This window comes from Scyliorhinus torazame, chromosome 2 (assembly GCF_047496885.1).
Source record: "Scyliorhinus torazame isolate Kashiwa2021f chromosome 2, sScyTor2.1, whole genome shotgun sequence".
NCBI classification, from domain to species: domain Eukaryota; kingdom Metazoa; phylum Chordata; class Chondrichthyes; order Carcharhiniformes; family Scyliorhinidae; genus Scyliorhinus; species Scyliorhinus torazame.
The window spans coordinates 47753060-47770032 of record NC_092708.1 but is presented as its reverse complement, the minus strand read 5'-3'; the positions used below and the strand labels follow the sequence as shown (position 1 = coordinate 47770032).

At 47.3% G+C, this 16973-nt stretch overlaps 1 protein-coding gene across 6 annotated transcripts in view; it reads left to right on the top strand.

Moving 5' to 3' along the window:
* The window catches only part of lypd6 (LY6/PLAUR domain containing 6), a 340700-nt gene that overhangs the window by 170105 nt on the left and 153622 nt on the right, over positions 1-16973 (top strand). For 2 of the 6 annotated variants that reach the window (XM_072471187.1, XM_072471181.1), the window contains exon 2: positions 3961-4074. The exons of 2 other annotated variants lie outside the window; for them this stretch is intronic. The gene's annotated coding sequence lies outside the window, so the exon portion shown is untranslated. Of the gene's footprint in view, positions 1-3960; positions 4075-9061; positions 9111-16973 lie in introns of those variants that run through there. 2 more of the 6 variants (XM_072471205.1, XM_072471222.1) reach the window with 2 other exon arrangements.

The window sequence follows — 16973 nt, the reverse complement described above, 5'->3', positions numbered from 1 at the left end:
ATCAAATTTTCAAAGACCTCATCAGAAAGATGCCCCCTGAAAGGTCTCATGAGAGACCCAAATCATTTCCCTTCTCAGGCCTCATTTTAATCTGGCTGGCGAACTGCCAGCACCCAGTGAGCACTGGAAGGCAGCTCATCGATTAGTCGTGGATATGGATGGGGTGGAAAGGCAACCGTTGTTGAAAAGTGCTCCGAGGATGGCAGCACACCACAGGATTTTTGTGAACTAAGGAGCATTTTTAGGTTATGATCTTATAACCACAAACTCTATCGTAGCTGCGCAGTCAGTCGAAAGCATTAAGTAGACGCCTGTGAATTTCTTATCGGAAAAGCAAAGAATGTAGCATAGCGTGCCACCTTGTGCCACTCTTGTGTTTCTGGAGCCCAACTGCAACACGTTCTGGGCAGATTAGGTTGGCAGCTAATGAATGGGAATGCTCAGAGAGGGGTTAAATTAGTTTTGTATCGATTAAGAATGTACTTTTGTGACATTGGTCATGGGTTTTATGGAATCTGGAATTGTGATGTTTAGCTGAAAGCTTCATTGCTCTTTTGACCACTGCTCACGTCTTCTTCAGCAGTTGTCCACCTAGGAACTCCTAGGTTATTCCTGGTTACTGTGTTACTGGTCATGGGTTCTGTGCGTTCTTGTGTGGCTGATGAGTCCACTACTAGAGCCGGGTCTTTGAGCGCACACTTGGCAGGTCTTTCCGGGAGATGGGATTCTAGAGCACTGGTATCCCTCTCTCAGGCTCCCTCTCCAGGCCTCCTCTTGCCGTCGGGTGTCCTTGAAGAATTGTGTCCCTTCTATCAGGAGGTTCCTCAAAGTTGATCTCTTCTGAGCAAGGGTCTCCCAGGCGTTGACATCGACATAACAATTCTTGAGGTTGAGGCTGAGACCAATTGACTTCTGCAAAGTTGTCAAGCATGGCTTGGATATTCTCTCCTGAGTGAAGATGGTGATGTCATCCACATACTCAAGTCCCACGATCGATGTCAGTGCTGTTTTCTTCTTGGATTTCAACTGGTTGAGGTTGAAAAGGTTTCTCTCCATCCTGTAGACGATGTCCATGCCATGGGGAAGCTTGTTCTTGGCAAGGTGAAGGAAGGATGGTGGCGATGAAGATGGAGAAAAGGGTGGGGGTGACGACATACCCCTGCTTGACTCCAGTCTTAACCTCAAAGGACGGTCGGCAACATCTTGTCATGGAGGTGTTAGAGGATGTTGATGAATTTCTTTGGACAGCCGGCCTTTGATGGGGTCTTCCATGGCACTCCTCAATTGACTGAGACAAAAGCCTTGGTCAGATTGATGAAGGCCATGTAAAGCGGTTGATGTTGCTCCTGGCATTTCTCTTGAAGCAGCCGTGTCTCAGTCTTTCCAGGAGATGGGATTCTAGAGCACTGGTATCCCTCTTTCAGGCTCCCTCTCCAGGCCTCCTCTTGCCGTTGGGTGTCCTTGAAGAATTGTGACCCTTCTATCAGGAGGTTCCTCAAAGTTGGTCTCTTCTGAGCAAGGATCTCCCAGGCGTTGACAATCGACATAACAGTTCCAGAGGGGCTGTTTGGCACAGGGCTAAATCGCTGGCTTTGAAAGCAGACCAAGGCAGGCCAGCAGCACGGTTCAATTCGCCTCCCCGAACAGGCGCCGGAATGTGGCGACTAGGGGCTTTTCACAGTAACTTCATTTGAAGCCTACTTGTGACAATAAGCGATTTTCATTTTCATTTCATTTCAGAAGGATTTCTTCAGAGCCTTAGAGAAGGCAGCTAGCAAGGACTCAGGTGATGATCTGCCCAGCGATGGAAATTACAGAGATGCCTCTATAGTTCCCACAATCTGCTTTGTCTTATTATTGGATCAAGCAAATGTCTTTGAAAAAGGGGAACCTAGAGTTGTCCACGAAGATGGGGAATGGAGAGTGGACAACAAGCTGGCCTCTGGTAGAGAGAGTAATGACGCCACGTTGGCCCATTACCCATGCTTCAGAGGGTCACATGCCCGCATTGACCATAACAATATCTGAGGGGCAATGATTTGTGCTTCGTATCTGGAACAGATGAAGCTCAAATTGACGAAAGACAGAGGTAACCAAACTGTCCAAAAGTACAACATGACATGAATGGTTAACTGTTTGAGGGTAGAGGGACAGGTGTTTTGTTGGAGGAATATCTTTGTTGAGGACCAGGGGTCTATTTATGTGATTGTTAGCCCAGCACGATTAAACACCTGAATCCGACCCAAACAAGCACTTCCCAGGAAACGGCTTCCAAAGATCAATCATATGAGATGGTCCCTGCCTTATTGAACCTCACTGACATGAGGCTGCCACAGTTTTGTACATACAGGGGAGTATTGTATGAGAACCAATGAGAAATAGCGCTGTTTTGGGTGTGTTATCTGTCCAGTTAAGTATTATACAGTTTTTATTCCATTTCAAACGATCCAATTTGCAGTTCATGAATTAACAAATATTTACCAACATGATCGCAGTCACATTTTGAGTTTAATAGATAACATGAAGGCTGAATTGTACAGACCTATTGTCAGATGAATGCCCCTCTCCCAGAACACTTGACGGCCTTTGGAAGGATATTGATCTGTTAAGGAAACGCTATTATCAACTTCACCAGCACACGGCGTTAACAAGGACTATTTGAGTTCCAAATCCTTCCGGCCTAAAATTGGAATTGGGATATGAATGTCAACATTCATCCCTGGGTGCGGATCACTGCTCATGTTCAGGTGCTGGTACAATTGGTAATGGTGGTATACCCACTGATTGATCTGGCGAGGTGGGTAAAGAAGTGAAAAGCCAAGAAGATGAAAAGATTAATGGCTCCGGTGTGTCAAAGCATCAATGTGGAGGAGCATCAATTGATGATGTACAAACCTGTCAGGAACTCTGAAAGGCGCCTTGCAAAGGAACCCATCAGCCATTTTATTTAACGGTTTAATAAAAGGATCATGAGGTATCAACATAGCTAAAGAGGTACAAGTCTGAAAATGATATCCATGCAGACATAATTCATGAAACAACCATTTCCTTTTCATATCAATCAACCTGGAGCCTTTGCTTTGGGTCATTTTCTTCAAAAAGCATTTAATAAAATAATTATCTTCTGTTCAGCTTTTAAGTGTCAACAGTGACTCATAGTTATTTTTAGCATTGACAAACCACTGGAGATTGATTTTTTTAAATTATGAACGTTGAAGACTTTTTAACAATTTTGGTTCAAGTAATACGGCTGTGTCTAATCGACCGAGGCCAGGTAACATTGTATGATATAGAACAACTGGAGAAGATGAGAAAGAGGCAGGAAGGCTTGAGTGTTGAAATGGTTAATCTGAAAGTCTTATAAGTGAAAACCCTCCTTGAGAATGTTCATGATCTCTGCAGACTTACTCTCTGCTGTGTGGAACTGGGCAAAGCCAGTTAGTAACATAGCTGCCATGTCACCTCTCATCCCATTATCTCAAAGCGATAGCATTACCAGCCTGTCCATTCGTTCTGCTCCCTCTCTTTGCATTCTTTCAAAATGCATGCTCTTTCCTTGCATTGTGTCTGTCATTGTTGGCTTGGGAGTAAAGAAGCGCTGAAAAGATTAGGTTTCATCGTTATTTGTTTTCGTACCCTGTCAGGTTTTTCTTTAAGTTACCTTCGCCCATCTGTGCTCTGCGAGTGGAGTTTTCTGAACGATTTTCTGCAGCATGTGCTGGGAGAATGCAGCATATTGCAGGGCAGCAGCTCATCACGTACTCACAAGGGCTGAAATCCATCTGGCCTGTGATGAATTCCTGTCGCGTTTCCTGATGTCGACTATCTCTCTGTGAGCCAGAGGAGATAAAATTCTGTCTCGCTGTCCCACTCTTGGAATTGAAACACTATCTGGGGCCACCAGGATGTCTACGCTGCTTCTAACTGGCCTCTTTTCATTTTGCTGTTCTGTCGATGCAGGAGCTGTTGGTATATCCTAAGAGGCTTTTGCACCACTTCTCATGGGAGAGGATTTATTTCCACCTCCTGGCTGTGAAGCGCAGACAAACATTTCCTATGAAATAAAATCTGCAGGTTAGTAATGATTTACTCAAGATGCATCAATACACTGCGCTTCCTTTGGCAAATATAATATAATAATAAAGACTATTATTACATATGAATTGCCAGGATTAAATATTGTGGAGATGTCACGGCATTATTAGTAATACTACTTTATAAGCATAATGGATGTAATTATGCCTTCATGTTGTAATGTATAATAGTCACAGTAATTTTGATTGATCAGAAGAAACAGGAGGCGGTAAAATTGCTTTTTAATTGGCCAGCCAGGATTTCTTAAATCCACAAGCCAAAGATTAATGGTCTCTTTATTTTCCAGACTAAACTAGTGGATGTCTTGGAAGTGAACCCAGAGCGGTTTTGATTGTATTGATTTATAGCTTTTTGTGTACTGACTGAAATTGTTCTCGTACTGCTGCAATTTTAATTGATTAAGTGCCTCACGTGATAATTGGCTGTTCAACACAACCTACTTATAATTCCTCCACTTCTTGAAACATTGCTCAGATGTTTTTTTGATAAAAACAAACGTTGGTGTTATGTTATTCTCTCAGTCTGAATACAGATTGTAGACTTCCAGTTAACACAAATACTTTATTCAGAGGGTTCGTTCTGTTTCCAGAGCTCAACTAGATGTAATACAGCCAAGAGGTATCACCAGTGAAACTAAGGTAAACTGCCTATGCTGAGCTGTCTCTGTGTGCTGCTGCTCACTAGCCCTGCGCTTCTAAAAGACGCGGATCCTCCCTTGGGTCGGACCCTTTATACCCGTCTCTGATGCCGGCCTCTAGTGATGCTGTGGCTGTTACATCTGTGCTGTAGTCCCTGGTGTATGTACAGATGTACAGATCACTGCATCCCCCCCCCTTTTATTTGACATGTTTTCTAGACTGGCCTCAAGAAAACTGTGCATAACAAGTGGTGAGAATATGGAAATTTGCACACTGTGAAAATGATAAAAGTAATACAGAAACAATTAACTGTGTTATGAGTCCATCGTGAGAAATGTCCATATTCGCCTTGTGCGTGTGTTAAAGTGCTGTTACAAATCTAGCCGGTCGGGTGCCTTGCGGCTTCTGCTGGAGCGTCTTAACGGTGGTAGTAGGGATGATGGTTTGATGTCATCAGGAGTACTGTCTGGCATTGTGTGGCGAGGAACGTCCTGTGGACAAATGGACTCGGTCACGTCCAGTGTGGGAAACACCGGCGTTGTAGGTCGAATCACTAACAGATCCCGGCGGTTATGGCGAAAAAGTACTCCCGCTGACGATTTGACAATGTAGGACCGTGGTGCCTCCTGCCTGATCACCGTGGCTGGCTCAGACCATCCGCCTTCTGGGTCCCTGATTCTGACGATGTCGCCTACTGTCAGTGGCTTGAGTGGGATCGCATGTTGATCGTAGTATTGTTTTTGTTTGGACTACCCGCATTTTGTTGAGGACCAGAGCGTTGTCGGGGTCTCGGAATTGTATCGCCGGTAGGGTTATCCGGATGTCTCTGCCGAAGAGCAGCTGCGCTGGCGACAGTCCTGAGCTCAATGCGGTTGCTCGGTAGGATAACAGCGCTAGGTTAATGTCCGAGCGTGAATCTGTTGCCTTGCTAATGAGTCGTTTAACGATGTGGACACCTTTTTCCACTTTCTTATTTGACTGTGGGTAGTGCGGACTGGGTGTCACATGCCGAAAGCTGTAGCTGTCTGAGAACTCTTTCCATTCCCAGCTCGCGAAGCAGGGACCATTATCTGACATCACCTCGCGCGGGATTCCATGTCGCGAGAATGTCTCCTGGCATGCCTTGATGACAGATGAAGGCGTGAGATCAGGGAAATTCAGTACCTCCGGATAGTTTGAGTAATAGTCCTTGATCAGGACGTAATCACGCCCTGCGGCATGAAATAGGTCAATGCCCACTTTTGTCCACGGCGCCATTATGAGTTCGTGTTGCTGCAGTGGTTCTTTACACTGTGCGGGTTGATGTCTTTGACAGGTGTCACATGTCATGACCATGTCCGTTATGTCTTGATTCATGCCGGGCCAGTACATAGCCTGTCGTGCTCGCCTTTTGCATTTCTCAATTCCTAGGTCGACTTCATAAATCTTGCGTAGCATCTCAGCTCGGAGAGTGGCCGGAATCACAATCTGCAAATTGCATAGCAGGGGGCCATCAACTTCAATCAATTCTGACTTGACATTCTGAAATTGTGGACATTGTCCCCTCGTCCAACCGTGCTGGAGTAGGTGCAGCATTCTCCGTAAGGTTGCGTCTTTCTGCGTCTCCTGTCGGATTAGGCAAAGCTTCTCATCCGCAGCAGGCAAATTCTCTATGCATAACTGTGTTTGGGCCTCGATTTCTGTGACGGGGGTTGGTGGTGCGCTGTCAGTGCCAATTGATCGGGACAGTGCATCGGCAACGGCAAGGTCTCTTCCCGGGGTGTATACTAGGGTGAAATCATACCTTCGCAGCTTCATCATGATGCGCTGCCATTCAGATCTTTGTCTATGATATGGACCAACAGTCTGTGGTCTGTTTCCACTATGAACGTGGGCAGGCCGTACACGTAGTCGTGGAACTTCAGAATCCCAGTGAGGAGTCCAAGACATTCTTTCTCGATTTGTGCATGGCCCTGGATGTGTATGCCACCGGGACCTAGTCAGACTGGTCGTCCTGTTGGAGGAGAACGGTGCCAATCCCGTCCTGGCTGGCGTCAGTAGAGATCTTGGTAGGTCTGGTTGCATCAAAAAAAGCAAAGGTCGGTGCCCTCGTCAGTTACTGTTTGAGATCCACCCATTCATTCTGATGACGTTGTGTCCACTCAAACTCAGTGGTCTTTCGTAGGAGATTGCGTAAAGCTGCTGTCCGTGCAGATAGGTTTGGGATGAACCTGCCGACGAAATTGACGAAGCCCAGAAATCGTAGCACTGCCTTCTTGTCGTGTGGCGTCTTCATGGTCCATAATCTGCCAAAACCCCTGCGAGGCGTCAAGTTAGTGAAGATACGAGTATTCACCATCTCAGATGTGATCTCTTCACGCTTGGGGATGGGGTAATGTTCCCGGCGAATGTTCTGTTTCAGGTCCTTCGGGTCTATGCATATGCGAAGATCTCCAGAAGGTTTCTTAACACAGACAATGGAGCTGACCCAGTCAATCGGCTGTGTGACTCGCGATATTACACCATGTGACTGCAGTCTGTTGAGTTCCGCTTTCAACTTCTCCCGCAATGGAGTTGGAACCCTCCTGGGCGGCTGAATGACGGGTTTGGCGTCTGTTTTCAGCATGATTTTGTATTGGCAGGGTAGGGTGCCCATGCCTTTAAATACGTCAGGGTATTCTTGTAGCATGCTGTGGATTTTAGCTTCCAGGCTTGATGGATCCTGGATGTGCATGTAGATGCGTTGCACCAGCTGCAAGTCTTTGCAGGCCTGAGCGCCCAACAGTGATGATTTATTGTTGTCTACAATCTCGAATCGTAGCTGTTTGCGTATCGTCTTGTTGTTTACCTGGAGATGGAATGATCCCTGTGAGGTGATCTGATTGCTGTTGTAGTCCTTCAGCCGACCTGCAGCGGGTATTATTTCCTGGTCGCCTGGAATTGAATGGAGATCCTTGCTAGTGAGGAGGTTAGCTGAGGCCCCAGTGTCAAGCTTGAAGACTAATGGAAAGTCATTGACTTGCACAGTCGCAGTCCACTCACTGCTGGAGTCAATGCTGTTGACCGGGTGAGGCGTGGCGATTGTTGCGCCAGGGTCCTCAATTGTCTCGATTGTGTCCACGACAAGCGAGTTGTCGCAAGCGAGGTTGTCCTCGTCCGAGGAATACTCATCATTGGGTTTTTTTGTGCTCCGTTGAGTCTATGCTTTTTACGTTGAAGTTCATGTGTTTCTGTCTTGTGGTCTTCATTTGCAGTGCAGCTCTGCACTGTGAGGCAAAGTGGTTGTATTTGCCACACTTTAAACATTGTTTGCCAGAAGCTGGACATTGCCCTTTTAAGTGGGCGTGTCCACAACGGGGACACGTCATGACGCTATCCCTCCAGGCTCGCCCATGCGCAGTAGGCCTTTCTTCCGTGTCGAATCTTTGGGAGAACTGCGCATGCGTGTGGCCTGCATCCAGGTACGCGCGCGCGGGATTGCCGCTAGAGGAGCGCCTTCTGGAAGCCTGGGCCACCATTTTGATGGGCTCGACCTCGTGGTGAAGGCCTTGGTCCCGGGAAGTAAACTCCTCATATTCTTCTTTACTTTTTTCATAAGTAGAGCATCTTTGCATGGCCGTTTCTAGGGTTAGGTCTTCTCGTTTTAATAAAGATTTTCTGAGTCCCTCATCAGATATGCCATTGACTATCTGGTCTCTGATGAGGGAGTCACGGAGGTTTTCAAAGTTGCAGGATTGAGCTAGTAATTTTAAATCAGTCACAAAACTGCTGAAAGATTCTCCCGGTTTTGTAAACGCCTGGTGAACTTTAAACTTTCAAATATCTCATTGACTTCAGATTGACAGTGGGTTTCAAATTTTTTGATGATTATTTCCAGCTTGCCCTTGTCCTCCCCTTCCAGGTAGGTAAAGGAATTATATATTTCTAATGCCTGCAGCCCTGCCAGGGATAAGAGCAAGGCTATCTTCCTGGCATCAGACGCTGAGGTCAGATCCTTAGCTTCTAGATATAGATTGAACTGCTGTATAAAAAGTTTCCAATTGGAATGCATATTACCAGTGGTCTTGAGCAGGCGTGGAGCTTGGATTGGGTCCATCGTGCCGATTGGTATCCGAAGGGTCCGAATGCTGCGAGGCATTCCTTGGTCGAATGTCTAGTTTAAGTTCTCTTCTCTTGCTGGTGTCTAGCTAGGTTGCTGAAATCACTCTTGGTACTATATCATAGATTATCATAGATTATCATAGAATTCTGTTGTTCTGAGAACATATGTTATTCTCTAAGTCCGAATAAAGATTGTAGACTTCCAGTTAACACAAATACTTTATTCAGAGGGTCCATTCTGTTTCCAGAGCTCAACTAGATGTAATACAGTCAAGAGGTATCACCAGTGAAGCTAAGGTAAGCTGCCTATGCTGAGCTGTCTCTGTGTGCTGCTGCTCACTAGCCCTGCGCTCCTAAAAGAGGCGGATCCTCTGTTGGGTCGGACCCTTTATACCTATCTCTGATGCTGCCCACTAGTGATGCTGTGGCTATTACATCTGTGCTGTAGTCCCTGGTGTATGTGCAGATGTACAGATTACTACAGGTGTTAGCATGTGTCGGATGCAGTTGCTGCTATTAAAAAATGAATATGTCCAGGTGCAGCATGCAGCAACACCAGAAAGGAGGAACATGTGAGGTTTACTGCCTGCTGCTATGACCCTCCCTGGCTGCCTCACTATCTGGAGCCCAACAGGATGAATACGCTATCTCCTAAGAGGGTTTTGCACCACTTCTCATGGGAGAGGATTTATTTCCACCTCCTGGATCTCAGTGGTTTCTTATTCCTGATCAGAAGGCTGCCGCACTCCATTCTGGAGACTTGGGTCAAAAATTGAGGCTGGCACGCCAGTCCAGCACTGATGGACAGCGAAGGAGGTTATCTAGGATTGCAACGGGATCTTGATCGATTGGACCAGTGGGCCGACGAATGGCAGATGGAGTTTAATTTGGATAAATGTGAGGTGATGCATTTTTGTAGATTGATTCAGGGCAGGACCTACTCAGTTAATGGTAGGGAGTTGGGGAGAGTTACAGAACAAAGAGATCTAGGAATACAGGTTCATAGCTCCTTGAAAGTGGAGTCACAGGTGGACAGGGTGGTGAAGAAGGCATTAGGCATGCTTGGTTTCATTGGTCAGAATATTGAATACAGGAGTTGGGACATCTTGTTGAAGTTGTACAATAGTAGGGCCACACTAGGAATACTGTGTACAGTTTTGGTCGCCCTATTATAGGAAGGATATTACTAAACAAAAAAGATTTACCAGGATGCCACCAGGACTTGATGGTTTGACTATAAGAAGAGGTTGGATAAACTGGGACTTTTCCCCCTGGAGCGTAGGAAGCGTGGGGGTGATGTTATAGAGGTCTATAAAATAATGAAGGGCATAGATAAGGTAGATAGTCAGCATCTTTTTACAAATGATGTGGAGATGCCGGTGTTGGACTGGGGTGAGCACAGTAAGAAGTCTTACAACACCAGGTTAAAGCCCAACAGGTTTGTTTCAAACACTAGCTTTCGGAGCGCTGCTCCTTCCTCAGGTGAATGAAGAGGTAGGTTCCAGAAACATATATATAGACAAATTCAAAGATGCAAGACAATGCTTAGAATGCGAGCATTTGCAGTTAATTAAGTGTTTACAGATCCAGAGATAGGGGAACCCCAGGTTAACGAGGTCTGAATTGTCTCAAGCCAGGACAGTTGGTAGGATTTCGCAGGCCAGATAGTGGGGGGTGAATGTAATGCAACATGAATCCCAGGTCCCGGTTGAGGCCGCACTCATGTGTACGGAACTTGGCTCTAAGTTTCTGCTCAGCGATTCTGCGTTGTCGCGCGTCCTGAAGGCCGCCTTGGGGAACGCTTACCCGGAGGTCACAGGCTGAATACCCTTGACTGCTGAAGTGTTCCCTGACTGGAAGGGAACATTCCTGTCTGGTGATTGTCGCGCGATGTCCGTTCATTCATTGGCGCAGCGTCTGCATGGTCTCGCCAATGTGCCACGCTTCGGTACATCCTTTCCTGCAGCGTATGAGGTAGACAACGTTGGCCGAGTCGCACGAGTATGTACCGCGTACCTGGTGGGTGGTGTTTTCTCGTGTAATGGTGGTATTCATGTCGATGATCTGGCACATCTTGCAGAGATTGCCATGGCAGGGTTGTGTGGTGTCGTGTTTGCAGTTCTGAAGGCTGGGTAGTTTGCTGCAAACAATGGTTTGTTTGAGGTTGCGCGGTTGTTTGAAGGCAAGTTGTGGGGATGACCTTGGCAAGATGTTCATCCTCATCGATGACGTGTTGAAGGCTGCAAAGAAGATGTCATAGTTTCTCCGCTCCGGGAAAGTATTGGACGACGAAGGGTAATCTGTCGATTGTGTCCCGTGTTTGTCTTCTGAGGAGGTTTGTGCGGTTTTTACAAAGATAGGGTAATCGAAAACTAGAGGGGATAGGTTTAAGGTGAAAAGGGAGAGATACAAAAGGGTCTAGCGGGGCAAGTTTTTCAAACAGAGGGTGGTGAGTGTCTGGAATGAGCTGCCAGAGGCAGTAGTAGATACGGGTACAATTTTGTTTTTTAAAAAGCATTTATACAGTTATAAGGGTAAGTTGGGTATAGAGGGATATGGGCCAAATGCAGGCAATTGGGACTAGCTTAGTTGTAAAAACTGGGCGGCATGGACAAGTTGGGCCGAAGGGCCTGTTTCCATGTTGTAAACCTCTATGGCTCAATGAGGTGCCATCATTCAAATGAGAGGTTAAACCAAGTCTGACCTCTTAATTTTGCGACAGTATATTAAAGAGGATGTTCTCCCTGATGTACTGGGCTATATTTACCATCATTGAAACAAATGATCTGTTCACAGAAATGCAAAATGTTACAGAAGGCCACCCAGTCCATTGTGTCTGAACTGGTTCTCTGAATAAGCAAATTCACCCGAGTGACATTCCCCGTCTTCTTTCCATGTTCTACCTGTTCAGATAACAATCTAATTCCCTTTTGAGCGCTTTTGCTTGTTTAGCCAATTACTTTAACTCTGTGGCCCCTTGTTCTCGATCCTTCCATGAGTAGGAACAGTTGCTTCCTATCTACTCTGTCCATACCCCTCGTGTTATTGAGTACTTCTAACAAGTCTCCTCTCAGCCTTTTCTTCTGTAAGGAAAAAAGACCAAATTTCTCCAATCTATCTTCATAACTGATCCTCATCGTTGGGATCATTCTCGTGAATTCTTTCTGTACTCTCACCAATGCTTTTGCTTCTTTCTTAAAGTGTGACATCCAGAACTGGACACAATATTCCAGGAGAGTGAGTATCTTATACAGATTCAACCTAACCTCTTTGTTCTTATAATAATAATCTTTATTGTCACAAGGAGGCTTACGTTAACACTGCAATGAAGTTATTGTGAAAATCCCCTAGTCGCCACATTCCGGCGCCTGTTCGGGTACACAGAGGGAGAGTTAAGAATGTCCAATTACTTAACAGCACATCTTTCGGGACTTGTGGGAGGAAACCAGATCATCTGGAGGAAATCCACGCAGACACGAGGAGAACGTGCAGATTCCGCACAGTGACCCAAGCCGGGAATCGAACCTGGGACCCTGGCGCTGTGAAACAACAGTGTTAACCACTGAGCTACCGTACCGCTCTGTACTCTATTACTGTCTTGTACTCTATGTCCTTACAAGAAAGCTTTGGATGCTGTGTGTTCCGTTAACTGCTCAGTCAAAGTTTTCATAAAATTCCTCCAGTGCAAAGGCCATTTGGCCCATTGCATCTGCACCAACCTGTGGTGATTTACATCACTGTAAGTACACAAAGGGTTAATGTACATACACTACACCTAGCTAGACACTAGAGGGAGCACCAGAGACATGACACACAGACAGTCAACCAAAAGATCAGTAAGATAGGACACGACCAATGGGCATTCACAATACACACAGAGGTGACACTACCACAGGGGGGCATTACACCAACCCATATAAAAGGACACATCACACATGCTCAGTCTCTTTCCAGTGGAGACTCTCAGTGAGCACAGACACAAGGTTGATTGAACATCACTCCCACCACATGGATTGTAGCAGACTGCTTAGTCAGTCTGAGTAGCTATAGCAGGAGTAACAGTAGCGTTGAATCCAAGTAGGAGAATTGTTAATAGTTTAATAAACGTGTTAAATGTATCTCCAATTCTGAACCTTCCTTTGTCAGAGTGCACATCAAGGAAGCAGCTTATGCTACGACAAGAGCATAACAAAACATGGTTCCAGGAGTGAACTGTTAAATCCATATAGTTAAAACTCAGCAAACAGTGACTACCAGCAACAGCAGCCAGGCAAGATGATGTTCGAGATTTCGGTTCCCCAGCAGCTCAGGTACCAAGACAATCTCAGTGAAAACTGGCGTTGGTTCAGGCAAAGATTTGAGATCTACCTGGTAGCGTCTGACCTAGATGGCGTGGCGGATGCAGAGAAAATAAAGCTTCTACTTACCATTGCGGGTCCAGAAGCAACTGAAATCTTCCAGACCTTCAGATGCTCAAAGGGGCAAAACAAGAGCGATTTCCAGGCAGTCCTGGACAAATTCCAAGCATTTTGCGAGGAAGATACAAGAAGAAAAGGTAAAAGAGGTGCCAAAACTCACCACGAGGTAGGCTTGCAGCAACGAACGGCAGTTTTGAATTGCAGCCATCTTGGAAAAGGTGCTACACATGCGCAGTTGCACGAAGAACGCACAGAACGGGAAGGTCTGTTTGCGCATGCGCGAGAAGCTGTGCATGCGCAATTGAGAACAGGGCCCCAATTAAAGGAACAGCGATCCGCTCATGCTCAATCACTTCCTACGCTCTACGTCACATGCTTCATGACGTCTGAGGCTCCGGACCACGCCCACTTAAAGGGGAAATGTCCCAAAACACGTAAAAAAAAATTTAAAGCCTCAAAAACAGATTCTTTCACCTGGAACGACAGCACAATGCCTGAAATTCGACTAGTAGCTGAAAGTAATCTCCACAGAAACCTGCAACATGCAGTTATCACCACCCAAAGAGATGATACTGTCCTTGAAGACTATGACTCAGACCTTGAATTCTTCTTTGGACGTCGCGAGCCTAATGCCAGCTCTGACACAAAACGTGATGATATGGTCTTGGAAGACAACGTCTCAGACGAAGCTTTTACCTTGGTGGCTACCCCAGTACCAAATCCGATCCACAACTAGACGTGTTGCACATTGACGACCCCGACGACGAGTTCTTCGGATTGGGGAATCTTCAGCCCAGCATATACGACATCCCGACTCGTGAGTGCAGGATGATGCTGCGGCCTGACACCAAGAGACAGAGAGCGGTACAAGCCCACAGAGAGCGGCCTGCTGCCACACAGAGAGTGGTCCACGCATCGCGAAGGGTCCTCGATGCCACACAGAGAGTGGTCCACGCACCACGACGGGTCCAAGCCTCCACAGCGAGCTCGTGGACAGACTCCACGATAGAAGCAACGCAAGACTCCAGAGCGCAGTCCTTGCATGAACAAGAAGTGATGACAGTTTCCACAGAGAGACCAATGCATGATTCCACACAAGGAACGCTGCAAGACTCCACAGAGGGAGTTACACAAGCCTCCACAGCGAGCTCGTGGACAACCTCCACGATAGAAGCAATGCAAGACTCCAAAGCGCAGTCCTTGCATGAACAAGACCATAAGGGTCTAGAAACCTCCTCTGAGCAACCAGCAGCAGACTATGACAGTCTGCCACGCTCAAGTGAACAACAGAAAGACTATGACAGTCTACCATGCTCCAGTGAACAACTAAGCGACTATGACAGTCCACCCAGATTGTTTGAGCCACCAGAAGAAGACTCTGACTGTCTACCCAGCTCAAGTAAACGACAAGAAGACACTGAGGCTCTACACACTGTATGTGAGACAAGTGACGACGGCATCCCACTTCCCATGCCAGATGTGCAACATGACAGACCTCAGCTAGAATGTACAGAGGCACTCGACAATCACAGTGAGACTACTGGTGACTCCGGTGACACCACGTTACTTCAAACCTCACTTGCTCGAGCCTCTCCGCAAGCAAATGCATTCCTGAACGTTTTGACTCCGGAAGTGGAGCATCAAGAGATCTCAGAAGATGCAAGTGAACCTGAAATGACTCCGGACGGGGAGCATCAAGAAGCCAAAACTGACTCAGGTGAAACAGCCAGACTCCGGACGGGGAGCATCGACAAGCCAAAACTGACTCAGGTGAAACAGACCAGACTCCAGACGGGGAGCATCAACAAGCCAAAACTGACTCAGGTGAAACAGACTAGACTCCGCAAGAAGCCAAAACTGACTCAGGTGAAACAGACCAGACTCCGGACGGGGAGCATCAACAAGCCAAAACTGACTCAGGTGGAACAGACCAGAATCCAGACGGGGAGCATCCACAAGCCAAAGCTGATTCAAGTAAGCCGGACATGACTCCAGACGGGGAGCGCCTCAAACTCAGTGACGGCACGCTCAAGAAAACAGCAGATGCCACAAAGGACGCTGACATGAGTAACTGTGTGAAGGACTCATATTATCCACAGAGTGTGGTCCTTGAGCGTATCAAACACGACAACAAAACCAACCAACACAACAACAACATCAAAGACAGTAGCAAGAAGCGTACCAATGGCAACAACGTCGACAACAAGCACGACAAACACAACGCCACTGGAACAACGACTGGTACGACATGGTACAACTCTGCAAATGAGGGACACTGTTACTGCTCAGCTCAGTACAACGACATACCATGGCAGGACGATGCATCTTCCCAATTCACGTTTGCTGCACTACCAACGGGCAACCTGGCTTTCAGGACAGATGCCATCGAGAATTACAGTAGGAAGTCTTATAACACCAGGTTAAAGTCCAACAGGTTTGTTTCGATGTCACTAGCTTTCGGAGCGCTGCTCCTTCCTCAGGTGAAGGAGCAGCGCTCCGAAAGTTAGTGACATCGAAACAAACCTGTTGGACTTTAACCTGGTGTTGTAAGACTTCTTACTGTGCTCACCCCAGTCCAACGCCGGCATCTCCATATCATCAAGAATTACCACCACAAGCATCGAAAGAAAAAAGAAAAGAGTCCAAATCCGACAACTAAATGATTTGACCACTTCTTGGTTCCTTCAGCACAGGGACACTGATGGCGTTTACAATGCAATGCCACCATCAACATCACCAACTCACCAACCAAACAAGAAAGCCACTCGACCATAATAATTAATGAACTTTGGACTCATGCATGTGATTTGGACTTATTGTTTAATGATCACTGTTGTCGTAACTTGTACAGAGTATCACTCATCTACCTAGTTTGTTCAATTTTCTTTAACACTGTACAGAAAATATGTAACATGAAAAAAGGGGGGATGTGGTGATATACATCACTGTGTACACCAAGCGTTAATGTACATACACTACACCTAGCTAGACACTAGAGGGAGCACCAGAGACATGACACACAGACAGTCAACCAATAGGTCAGTAAGATAGGACACGAGCAATGGGCATCCACAGGGGGGGCATTGCACCAAACCATATAAAAGGACACATCACACATGCTCAGTCTCTTTCCAGTGGAGACTCTCAGTGAGCACAGACACAGGGGCCGGGATTCTCCCCTACCCGGCAGGGTGGGATGGAGTGGCGTGAACCACTCCGGCGTCGGGCCGCCCCAAAGGTGCAGGTTTCTCCCTACCTTTAGGGGCCAAGCACTCACCATGAGGGGCTAGGCCCGCGCCAGAGTGGTTTCCGCTCCACCGGCTGGCGTGGAAGGCCTTTGGTGCCAGGCCAGCCGGGGCTGAAAGGACTTTGCCAGGCGGCGGACGTCCGTGCATGCGCGGGAGCGTCAGAAGCCGCTGATGTCATCCCCGCGCATGCGCGGGGGGGGGTGTCTTACGCGTCGGCCATCGCGGAGGCTGTGGCCGAGGCGGAGGGAAAAGAGTGCCCCCATGGCACAGGCCCGCCCGCGGATCGGTGGGCCCCGATTGCGGGCCAGGCCACCGTGGGGGCACCCCCCCGGGCCCAGATCGCTCTGCGCCCGCCCCAGGACCCCAGAGCCTGCCCGCGCTGCCTAATACCGCCAGTAAGAGAGGTGGTTTGATTCTCGCCGGCGGGACAGGCATGACAGCAGTGGGACTTCGGCCCATCGCGGGCCGTAAAATCGCCGGCAGGCAGCCTGCCG